Source organism: Triticum aestivum, chromosome 3B (assembly GCF_018294505.1).
Source record: "Triticum aestivum cultivar Chinese Spring chromosome 3B, IWGSC CS RefSeq v2.1, whole genome shotgun sequence".
Lineage (NCBI taxonomy): Eukaryota > Viridiplantae > Streptophyta > Magnoliopsida > Poales > Poaceae > Triticum > Triticum aestivum.
Genome location: NC_057801.1, coordinates 286473969 through 286486490, shown reverse-complemented (window position 1 = coordinate 286486490; position 12522 = coordinate 286473969).

The following is a 12522-nucleotide window of genomic DNA, read 5'->3' as shown; positions in this document are numbered from 1 at the left end:
GAAGCACATGAAGCATTCTATAAAGCCATACTCAAAAGATATAAGTGAAGTGCAATGAGAATTCTATAAATCAACCAAGGACTATCTCATACCAGCATGGTGCATAAAAGAAAAGTGAAAACTAAGTGCAAAAAGACGCTCCTAGACTTGCACATATCGCATGAATGAAACGAATCCGAAAACATACCGATACTTGTTGAAGAAAGAGGGGATGCCTTCCGGGGCATCCCCAAGCTTAGACGCTTGAGTCTCCTTGAATATTTACTTGAGGTGCCTTGGGAATCCCCAATCTTGAGCTCTTGCCTCTCTTCCTTTTCCTCATATCAAGACCTCCTCGATCAAACACTTCACCACACAAAACTTCAACAGAAAACTCGGTAAGATCCATTAGTATAATAAAGCAAATAACTACTCTAAGTACTGTTGCAAACCAATTCATATTTTGTTTTTTCATTGTGTCTACTTTAATATAGCTTTTTTCATGGCTTAATCCAATGATAGAAATTGATAGTTTCATCAAAACAAGTAAACTATGCATCAAAAACAGAATCTGTCAAAAACAGAACAGTCTGTAGCAATTTGAACATTCACCATATCTCTGGTACCCCAAAAATTCTACCAAAATTAGGAAAAATAGAAAATTTGTACAGAAAGACAATGCAAAAAGTTTCAGAACCGTTTGACCTTCCAGTAAAAAAGTTAAAATCGCGCACTACAGCCAAAGTTTATGTCCTACACCACACAAACCAACAAGCATTGTAAACATCCTAAAGGCAAACCTTGGCACATTATTTTTATAATACAATGGAATTGTACAAGGGGATAATTATTTTTGTTGAAAAGTTTCTGTAATCAAGATTCACAAAATTTCTGTGAGCATGAACAAAGTTCAAGGAGCTCCCCCACTTCAACAATGCTTGTCTTTCTCACTTTCACTTTCCTTTTTGAAAAGTTTTGGGTTCCCCTCTTTATTTTTTTTGTTTTTAGACTATATAAAAGCACTAAACAGAAATAAATGACTCTCTAAAACTTCCGGGTTGTCTCACTAGCAGCGCTTTCTTTAAAGCCATTAAGCTAGGCATATAGTGCTCAATTAGTGAATCCACCCGGATCCCAAGGTATATCAAAGCCAATTTTAACAATGATTTGTAATTTAGTAGTGAGCACAAAGTAACATATATCAAGCCATGACGAAGTCTAATTCTCTTCCTATGCATCGGCATGTCATAAAAGAACAATTCATGCACACATATTAAAGGCCAATGCATAGTATAAGCAGTTTCTTGCAATTTTATCATATTGGAAACATAGAGAGGTGGAGATATAGTTCCTCTCTCATAATAATTGCAAGTAGGAGTAGCAAGCACATGCATATCATATTCATCAAAATTATCATGTGCAATGGTAAAAGGCAACCCATCAATATAATCCTTAATAAGCACAAACTTCTCCGATATAGTGTAGTTTGGAGAATTCAAAAATATAATAGGACTATCATGTGTGGGTGCAATAGCAACAATTTCATGTTTAACATAAGGAACTATAACAAGTTCATCTCCATAAGCATACCTCATATTGGCATCTTGGCCACGAGCATAGCAAGCATCATTAAAAGGGGGTATTTCAAGAGGATTAACGGTATCATAACAATCATCCTTCGGTAAGCACGAAGGGGAATTAAACAATGTATGAGTTGAAGAGTTACTATCATTAGAAGGTGGGCACGGGTAGCTAATCCGCTCTTCCTCCTTTTGGTCTTTGCTCTCCTCATCATCTTTTCCATCCAATGAGCTCACAGTTTCATCAATTTCTTCTTCCATAGACTCCTGCAAAATAATAGTCTCTTCTTGGACAGCGGAGACTTCCTCAATAAATGCATCAATATCGGAATTGAATTCATAATTCTCATAGCAATATTTGAGTATAGAAAAATTTCCAGGTCTGTAAACATCATCATCAAGATTTTCACACGTTTTAAACAAAGATTCAATTTCATAAGCACCCATAAAAGCAATAAATTCTTCTATTTGCTCCACATCATAGTAATCATATATACCATTAGCATAAGAAGCCAAGGTTTTATTATCATTAAATTTGCATGAAAAGGAAAGGTGTGGAGCCTTCATCCTAGAGCAACAAGTATAATCATATCTCAAGCATAGTTCCCGAGAATAGCAATGCAACATATGAATTTGATCCCATAATAGTTTCCCTTTTGTGTCAAGCGATAATCCCTAAAGTATTCACGTTGATCCAACATGTCTCCCATTACATAATTGATTGGGGTTTTCTCAGGATTATTAAAGTAGTACATAATATTTTTCACATAACCAGCATCGAGGGTTTTAGGAGGTTCCCCATCTCCATGAGTAGCAAGTACACCTAATATTTTTGGTATTTTGTGTTCCATATCCATAACTAAAGATAGAGAACAACTTAGGACATCAAATCAAAATTAATTAGTGATAAAGCAAACAAGCACACACGAGAATATTCACCCCATGCTATGACTCCCCGGCAACGGCGCCAGAAAAAGGTCTTGATAACCCACAAGTATAGGGGATCAATTGTAGCCTCTTTCGATAAGTAAGAGTGTCGAAGGACTCCTCGGGAGGCTCTGGGGGCCTGGGGGGCTCCTGAAGGTGCATCTCCATAGCCGCCAGGATCGCCCGATGCCTAGCCTCCCGAGCTGCCAGGATGTCTCGTATGTTGTGCCGGAACACCACAGCCGCGCTCGGCAGGCTGAAGGGCATGCGAACATAGCTGTGAGGTGGACCCTCACATCGGCCGACACGAGACGGCAAGAAGAGCTGCCGAGATGCGGCCCTGTTGAGCCCTGGGATGTTGATGCAGATGCGGAACTCCTTACCCTCTCCAGGGCAATGAGCCGCGCCCCATGGTGGGTGGCGATCCCCCTGTAGAACCCTTGCCTCTTGAATCTCCTCGACTTCCTTGCTGATGAACTCCTGAGCACCCGACGCCTTACGCCCTCCGCCTCCTCCTGGGAAGTGTGCGCTGAAGCATGCCTCCACATGGTGCCCGAGCGCCTCCCTTGCGATGCTGGCTAGGTCTGAGGCCCTCCAGAGGAGAGCCCCCGAGCCCAGCCTGAGAGGGGCGCCGGGCGCTGATAACCCACAAGTATAGGGGATCAATTGTAGCCTCTTTTGATAAGTAAGAGTGTCGAACCCAACGAGGAGCTAAAGGTAGAACAAATATTCCCTCAAGTTCTATTGACCACCGATACAACTCTACGCACGCTTGACGTTCACTTTACCTAGAACAAGTATGAAAGTAGAAGTACTTTGTAGGTGTGATAGGATAGGTTTGCAAGATAATAAAGAACACATAAATAAAAAGTAGGGGATGTTTAGAAAAATAAGAAATAAAGTAAATATAGCGAGTGTGGAAAAGTGGCGGTAGAAGTTTTGAAATTGTCCCTAAGCAATTGACTACTTTACTAGACCGATAGCAAGTTTTATGTGGGAGAGGCATAAGCTAACATACTTTCTCTTCTTGGATCATATGTACTTATGATTGGAACTCTAGAAAGCATCCGCAACTACTAAAGATCATTAAGGTAAAACCCAACCATATCATTAAAGCATCAAGTCCCCTTTATCCCATACGCTATAACCCCCTTACTCGGGTTTATGCTTCTATCACTCAAGCAACCCACTATAAGCAAATCATGAACGTATAGCAACACCCTACAACGGGAATCCTTCACGCTTGCGCGACACGGAGGGCACAATAGGACATCAACATAACAACAAGCAAATTAAACCAATCATAGGAATTCACTAATCACCGGTAGGACAACGAAAATCTAATCAGACATCATAGGATGGCAACACATCATTGGATAATAATATGAAGCATAAAGCACCATGTTCAAGTAGAGGGTACATTGGGTTGCGGGAGAGTGGACCGCTAAATATAGATGGGGGAAGGTGATGGAGATGTTGGTGAAGATGGCGGAGGTGTTGGTGTAGATCGCGGTGATGACGATGGCCCCCGGCGGTGTTCCGGCGCCACCGGAAGGAAGGGGGAGAGAGCCCCCCTTCTTCTTCTTCTTCTTCCTTGACCTTCTCCCTAGATGGGAGAAGGGTTTTCCCTTTGGTCCATGGTCTCCATGGCGTGGTAGGGGTGAGAGTTATCGGATATCGGGTTCTGGCAAAACCCTTAAGGTTCGAACTCTGGGGTGCACGCGAAAATCTACTTCCTACCGTTCCACGTCCCAACGCCTCACCGTGAATCTAAGCTACACGTTGAACAACACAAGGGACACAAGGTTTATACTAGTTTGGGCCACCGTTGTGGTGTAAAACCCTACTCTAGTTTGTGGTGTGGTGGATTGCCTGAGGGGATGATGATAAACAGTACAGAGGAAGAACAACCTCGCGAGGGGTGTTCTTGAGCTGGTGCGGTGTTCTACTTGGGTGGATTCGGTCGTCTCTCCCTGAGATGAGATGAGATCCCCATCTACTGTGGTGTTTATCTCTATTTATAGAGGCCCTAGTCCTCTTCCCAAATATTGAGCGGGAAGGGAGCCAACAACGGCCATTTTGAAGGGGAACATATGGTACAAGTTATCCCGACTAAAGTTGGTCTTCGACTGCCAAAGGCACCTGCGATGATGCCGTCTTGGGCTCCACGGTGACCTCCGTCCTGCCGCTCTGCTGGTCTTGGTCTCGTTGCACCGAAATGGTAACTTTTGCTTGATGCCTCGATACTCCGCGCCTGCGCTTGCCCCCTTTGCACCAAAGAGGAAACGAGGACACTGCGCAGGATGGCGCCTGCCTGGTGCCCTCCTAGTCTCGGTCGTCATGGCTTGCGTCATGATCACCTCGCAAGGTACCCCTACCTTGATCTCTCCACCTCCTCGCGAGCCAGCCTGGTGAGGCCGCCCCTGAGGAAGCCTTGTGTCGTCCGCCCCGCGAGGCTTGGCCCCTCGTGAGGGTCTTGAGCTTGGGTTGATGAAGACGGGCCGTACTGGGCCTCTGCTTGAGCCACGCCGCAGGCCGCAGGCAGGCAAGTCTGGGGACCCCCGTTCCTAGAACGCCGACAGTAGCCCCCAGGCCCAAGGCACGCTCGGACTTGCCTTAGTAGCGAAGCGAATGGGCAAGTGCGGAGCGCCGCGGGCCCCAACAGCCTACGGCCTTGGTCGCCGTGTGGCGGTTGATTGGACGTGGGCGTCTCCGCTTCCCCATGCTGCCTCAGCAACTGCCCGATTTGACAAGTCCCTGCTGCATGCAAAAAGAGTCATGATTACCTGCGATCGTGGAGGTCGGCGGCTGGCCTCCTCTGGACTATTAGTACAGAGAGGCATGAGCCCCCGTAGTCCATCTCTTCTCGCTCCGCTCGCTCCTTCTCCCTCTTGTCGCCAATGGCACCGATCTGCCGGTTCTCAGCCGAGGAGAAAGGAAAGGCCCCCCGAGAGGGGCCCGACCCGCTCCCACCGAAGAAACGGCCGGTCCCCGGCTGCCGCGACGAGGTTGCTCGACCGGAGACGTCAAGGCCCTAGTACGAGCTGCCACCTCCTGGGTTTTCGCTACCTCTGTACGCCTGGGCTGAGGGCCCTAGAGAAGAAGACGCCAAGCAACGCCAACCGCGCCATCGGCAATGACGACGAGTCACAGCGATGCGCGTCGTTGCTCCTGGAGTCCATGCCGCAGACTCCTCTCGTGATCTCGTACTCCACGCCGCCATGCCTCCGAGCTCCTGGATCTACCTTCCTCCTTTCTTCGCCTTCGAGATGCCACCAAGGGGGCCTCTCGAGCTCTGGCTGCAGCACACCGACTGCGGTACCTCGGCGACCGGAGTGGAGGTTGAAGTTGTCGCTCCGGGCAAGGTCTACATGACCCGGGGCTGGGGCGAGATCGCCCGGGTCTGCCGAACAGGAGGTGCCCTCGTGATTCCTTTCGAATACGATGGCACCTCCCTAATGCTCTTCAAGGTCTTTGACGCAGAAGGACGCCGGCTGGAGTGCTACCCCAGAGGAGGCAGCCAGGACGTCATTGTGGCAAGGGCTAGGCCTGCCACCCGCTCCCCCAGCGGCTCCTCCGGCAGCAGCGGCGATGCCTGGGAGTCCAGCGACTCTCCCGAGATCTTCGCGACTCCGGAGACGAGCGATGACAGCTACGTGCCCCCAAGCTCACGTCGTGCTCGAAGCAAGGCAGCTGCATCAGGCTGCCGACGCGGCTAATCTGGATGGGGTTGGCACCGGCCCCTCGGGGCCCACTGTTGATGATGGCGTCGATCGTGGAGGCGCGTGTAGTTAGGGCTCCTTAGGGTTAGCACCTTTTGTTCCCTGCGAGGAATCAGGGAGATACCCCGTGGGGGCATGTAAAGCGTCTGCAGTGTCTTTTGTTGATTTTATCCTTATTAAGAAGTGATGCAAATGCTTGTCCTGCTCCAGCTTGGTTCCCCCTTTCTAACCTCGCGACGACTTGGAGCTCTACGCTGACAGGTCCCGGTCTCCAGGCAGGCTTCAGCCATCGCTGGTATGCCAGGTCACGATGCCGTGGTCAAGGTGAGGAGGTGAGCGGGCCGAGGTCCAGTAAGAGCCCCTGAGGCGCGATGCTCAGGAGGTCCCCTTTAGCGCTCAAGCAGCCGCCAAAAGGCGAGAAAGGAAGGCAACGTCACCGTCACAGAGCCGCAATGAGTGGAAGTTTGGTGCTGCATCGATTAGCTATTCTAGGAGCAGGACTTATCTCGAAAGCATGGAGCCATTCCTTCGCGAGGTGCCGGACTTGCGCGTCGGTAGCTGGGATGTATCTGGGTTAAGCCTTTGCGATCTTCTCCTCTCTTCTCCGCACTCTCCTTCGTGCTCTACGTCCTCAGGTCCCGGCCCTCAAGCGAGCTCAGCCGCCGCTGGTATGCCAGGTCGCGATACCGTGGACAAGGCCAGGGGGTGAGGGCTGGAGAGCCAGTAAGAATTCCTGAGTCATGATGCTCAGGAGCCCCCCTTTTAACGCGCGAGCGGATCGTATGGGAGAGGGAGGGAGAGAGCTCGCGATTCCCCCACATTATTCCTCAGGTAGTCCCTATAAACCAACATGAGAGAAGCAAGGGTTGCCTTTATGATTGCCGGCCGGCCATTGGTTGCTCCAAGAGAGTGATGAGGGAACTGAGGGCCTGGTGAGGTGACGCTTGCGGGGCTGCCGTGGGCCAGAGCTCGACCACTCAGATTTGTCGATGTTGCAGGGACAGACCCATGCACAAGCGTCGTGCCAGTGCGAGCGGCTCCAAAGGTAGGTGTCAATCGAGCAGGCAATTATCGGAAGTGAGTTAATCATGAAGAACAAATCAGCTTAGATAAATGCAGGAAAGATACATGCCCACTGGGTCAGGCCCGAGCGGCTTGGGGATGGTGCAGCCCGAGGGGCGCCCCCAGCAAGGTAAACGAAAGACATGAGCAAAAAGGGATACATGCCACAGGGACAGGCCCATGCGACCTGGGAATAATGCAGCCCTGAGGGCGCTCCCAACTGAAATGAAACTCGAAAGATGTCACCTGATACCATTGTAGAGCGGGTGTTGAAGTAGCTGACGATGCGCGGTGAAGGGGCCGATCCTCACGAGCCGCCGGAGACCTGAGCCTCGGGAGGCTCTGGGGTCCGGGCGGCCCCTCGAGGACCATCTCCATCTCTGCCAGGACCGTGTGGTGCCTGGCCTCCTGAGCTTCCAGAATGCTCTGCATAAGACGCTGGTGAGCAGCAGCCGCGTTTGGCAGGCCGAAAGGCATGCAAACATAGCTGTGTGGTGGACCCTCACAGCGTCCCACGCGTGAAGGCTAGAAATGCTCCTGAGACGCGACTCGGTTGAGCCCCGGGTAGTCAATGCAGACGTGCAGCCCGCCATCCTTGCCTGGATGGGGAGCTACACCGGGTAGGCGGCGATCGCTGCACATGACTCTTGATTCCTGCAACTCCTGAATGACCTTGGTGATGAACTCCTGAGGGTTGGGCCCTCCTTGCCCCATGCCTTCCTAAGGGAAACGTGCCGCGAAGCACACCTCCAAGTGGTGCCCGAGCGCCTCCCTCATGATCGTGGCAAAGTCTGAGGCACTCCATGAGAGAGCCCCCGAGCCTTGCCCGAGGAGGGTGCTGGGCATGCCTTCCTATGCGATGGAAGGAGGCTCCCCTTGCACAGGCGCAGATCCTGACGCGGCGCCTCCGGAGATGCCTACCTGCTGAGGCCTTGAGCTGGGTGATGTCTTCTTCTTCTTAGGAACTGCCTCGGGATGGTTCTCGCTCTTGATGTCTGGGTCCTCAACTGATGCAGCTTGGAAGACACGCTCGAGAGAGCACACCGCATCCTTCTCTTCGCAGGGGACTGTGATGATTCCGCTGCTTCCCGACATCTTGAGGACGTTGTAACCATGGTGAGTCACCGCCATGAACTTGGCCAGGGCTGGTTACCCGAGGATGGCATTGTACGGCAAGCGAATGTGGGCAACGTCGAAGTCGATGTGCTCGGTATGGTAGTTCTTGCGTTGCCCGAAGGTGACAGGGAGGCGAACCTGCCCTATTGGAGTGGTGGAGCCGTCAGTGACTCCTGAGAAAGGCTTGGTTGGCTGAGGCTGATCATATGGCACATGGAGATTGTTGAATGTCTCGACGGACAGAATGTTGAGTCCTGCGCCGCCATCGATGAGGGTCTTGGTAACTTGCACATTGCTGATGACTGGGGAACAAAGCATTGGGAGGATGCGAGCTGTAGCCGCACACTTGAGCTGATCCGTCGAGCTGAGCGTGATGGCGCACATGGACCGCCTGAGAGGGCGTGTGGCCTCGAGCTTGGGGAGGACTGCGTTCACCTCGCGAGAAAACTGCTTGAAGATGCACTGAGAGGCTGGGGCCTGGGCACCACCCAGGATGCAAGCGATAGCACGTGGCTCCTGGAACCCCCCAGCCCCCTCGTCCTAGTGATGGTTGTCATTCCTTCTTGGCGGTGGTGGCAGAGGAGGAAGGCCTGCCTTGCCCTGAGGGCGGTCCTCGCGAGGCTGATCCCTCCAAGCCCCCTCGCGAGGTTGGTCCTGCCAGCGATCCTCGCAAGGTCAGTCACGCCACTCCTGGCGAGGGCCTCGGCCGTCCCATCGTCCTCCACCTCTTCCTCCTCCTTGGCCGTAGTCTCAGTTGTTGCGCTCGGGGCGTCGACCGATGCGTCCTTCTCGAACGGCTCTGAGCTCCTGGCATTCGTTGGTGTTGTGGGTGTAGAGGTCGTGGTAGGCGCAATATCGGCTGCCCCTTGGATGACTCTAGCTAGTCCCTGCCATGCTTCATGTCTGGTTCTGCTGCGAGTACAGCTGCTCCTTTGCGCTTCACGTCCTTGGCCTTGGCTTTCTTCTCTTATGGGTCAGCAGCTGGAAGCTCGAGAAGGGAGAGGCGCCCCTCCTCAGCCCTTGCGCACTTGGTCGCCAGGTTGACCAACTCCAGAGATGTGCACAGATCCTCGTGGATAGCGAGATCCTCCTTCATCTTGACGTCACGGATGCCGTCAGAGAATGCCAAGATGATGGCCTCCTCGGTCACCTTGGGAATCTTGAGGCGAGCGCTGTTGAAGCACTGGATGTACTTCTGCAAGGTCTCTCCTGGTTGCTGCTTGATACGGCGCAGGTCACCCACGACTGGGGGACGGTCGCGAGTGCCCTGGAAGTTGGCGATGAAGCGGGTGCGCATCTCATCCCAAGAGGAGATTGAGCCGGGAGGCAGGTTCAGGAGTCAGGTGCGGGCACCATCCTTGAGCGCCATGGGAAACTAGTTCGCCATGACCTTTTTGTCTCCGTTAGCCGCCTCGATGCCCAGCTCATAGAGCTGCATGAAGTCCGCGGGGTCGGCAGTGCCGTCATAGCGAGGAGGCAGATCCGGCTTGAACTTGCCCGGCCAGGCGACACTTCATAGCTCGGTGGTGAAGGCGCATCAGCTGGCAGTGGCCACCGGAGCCCGTTGTAGACGCGAGGCTTGCTCTTGGAGATTCCCGCGCGCCGCCGCCAGGGGCAGCGCGGGGTCTTGATGTGCTGGCGCAGGGATGCGGTCTTGACGTGCTGGAGCGGGGAGCACGCGAGCGCCTTCTTGAGGCCGAGGGATCTCTTGGCAGCTCCTTTCTTGTCGCGCGGATGCTGGACGCGGTGGGTCTTGTCCAGGAGCCGCACGCCTTGGCGCCAGGGCACCTTCTTGGGGAGGAGGTTGCGGAGGCACCTCCTGAGCTGCGTCGCCCATGCATGACGGAGGGCGAGGCAGCGAGAGGGACGGTGTAGGAGAGCCCCCTGCGGCGCTGACGAGCTCGGTGATGCAAGCAAGCCACTCCACGTAGAGGTCGTCAATGGGGCGGTAGTGCAGGAGCTCACGTGCCAGGATCAACGTGGCCTGCGCGTCCGTGGGAGCGCAATGAGTGTGAGAGGACGAACCAGCTGGAGTTAGCGAGGGATGCAGCAACGACGCTTGCTGCTCGTTCCCCGCCGGGCCGGTGGCGGCATTGGCCGCAGGCGACGGGGAACGACGAGGAGGCCCACTGACGGGGGCCGTCTGGGCGACGCGGGTGGCGAGAGCAGCCCGACGCTTGGCACGACCCCGGTGAGCGTCTGACATGGATGCGACGATCGATGGAACGCGGGACAGCGGAAGAAAGATTTCGGCGCACCCCTACCTGGCGCGCCAAATGTCGGATATTGGGTTCTGGCAAAACCCTTAAGGTTCAAACTCTGGGGTGCGCGCGAAGATCTACTTCCTACCGTTCCACGTCCCAACGTCTCGCCGTGAATCTAAGCTACACGATGAACAACACAAGGGACACAAGGTTTATACTAGTTCGGGCCACCGTTGTGGTGTAAAACCCTACTATAGTTTGTGGTGTGGTGGATTGCCTCAGGGGATGATGATGAACAGTACAGAGGAAGAACAACCTCGTGAGGGGTGTTCTTGAGCTGGTGTGGTGTTCTACTTGGGTGGATTCGATCGTCTCTCCCTGAGATGAGATGAGATCCCCACCTACTGTGGTGGCTATCTCTATTTATAGAGGCCCTGGTCCGCTTCCCAAATATTGAGCGGGAAGGGAGCCAACAACGTCCATTTTGAAGGGGAACATCTGGTACAAGTTATCCTGACTAAAGTTGGTCTTCGACTCCCAAAGGCACCTGCGATGACGCCATCTTGGGCTCCACGATGACCTCCATCCTGCCGCTCTGCTGGTCTTGGTCTCGTTGCACCGAAATGGTAACCTTTGCTTGATGCCTCGGTACTCCGCGCCTGCGCTTGCCCCCTTTGCACCAAAGAGGAAACAAGGACACTGCAAAGGATGGCACCCGCCTAGCGCCCGCCTGGTCTCGGTCGTCATGGCTTGCATCATGAGCACCTCGCGAGGTACCTGAGGGAGTCCTGAACTAGGGGGTGTCCGGATAGCCGAACTATCATCATCGGCCGGACTCCAAGACTATGAAGATACAAGATTGAAGACTTCGTCCCGTGTCCGGATGGGACTTTCCTTGGCATGGAAGGCAAGCTTGGCGATACGGATATGTAGATTTCCTACCATTGTAACCGACTCTGTGTAACCCTAGCCCTCTCCGGTGTCTATATAAACCGGATGGCTCTAGTCCATAGGATGAAAAAACAATCATACCATAGGCTAGCTTCTAGGGTTTAGCCTCCTTGATCTCATGGTAGATCCACTCTTGTAACACACATCATCAATATTAATCAAGCAAGACATAGGGTTTTACCTCCATCAAGAGGGCCCGAACCTGGGTAAAACATCGTGTCCCTTGTTTCCTGTTACCATCCGCCTAGACGCACAGTTCGGGACCCCCTACCCGAGATCCGCCGGTTTTGACACCGACATTGGTGCTTTCATTGAGAGTTCCTCTGTGTCGTCGCCATCAGGAAGGATGCCTTTCCCCGTCTTTAAAGACGGCGCCGTCGTCAAGGGAGCTTTGGCCGCCAGCCAGACTATCCGGCTAGGCGGTTTTCTTATGACCGCCTGTTCGGCCACCGCTCCGACAAGGACCTCTCAAGTCATTAAAAGCGATCTTCACGTCAGCTCGGAATTCACCGAGCAGCTAGATCCTATTGAGCTCTCCTCCGTAAATGGGCTCTTGGATCGCATCGCCGCCCTGGGAGTCGCTACCGACTATGATCAGATTGGGCTTAAAACCGATCTGAGAGAAATTAACTCTCCCCAGGTTACCCACCACGTTGTTGTGGTAGAAGAACAATGCGGCGACTCTTCTTCTATGTTAAAAACCAACTATGTCTGGATTCCCGATCCCTCCATGCCGGATTCCCGCGGAGGGACGGACGCCAGTCAAATGCTGAACCTAAAGTCAAGCACCGGACCAGATTTGTTGGAAAGCATCCAACAAACCAAGCTTCCAAATCCGGAAGCTTCTTGGCCTTTGAGCCTCAGATCGGGCGGGGTTCCGAACTTAATTCCACCCGCCCACCCAAACATAAGCGATCTATCTCAAATACGGCAAGAGCCCGATGAAACAGTACACCATTACTGGGCCAGATTCCTCTTGGT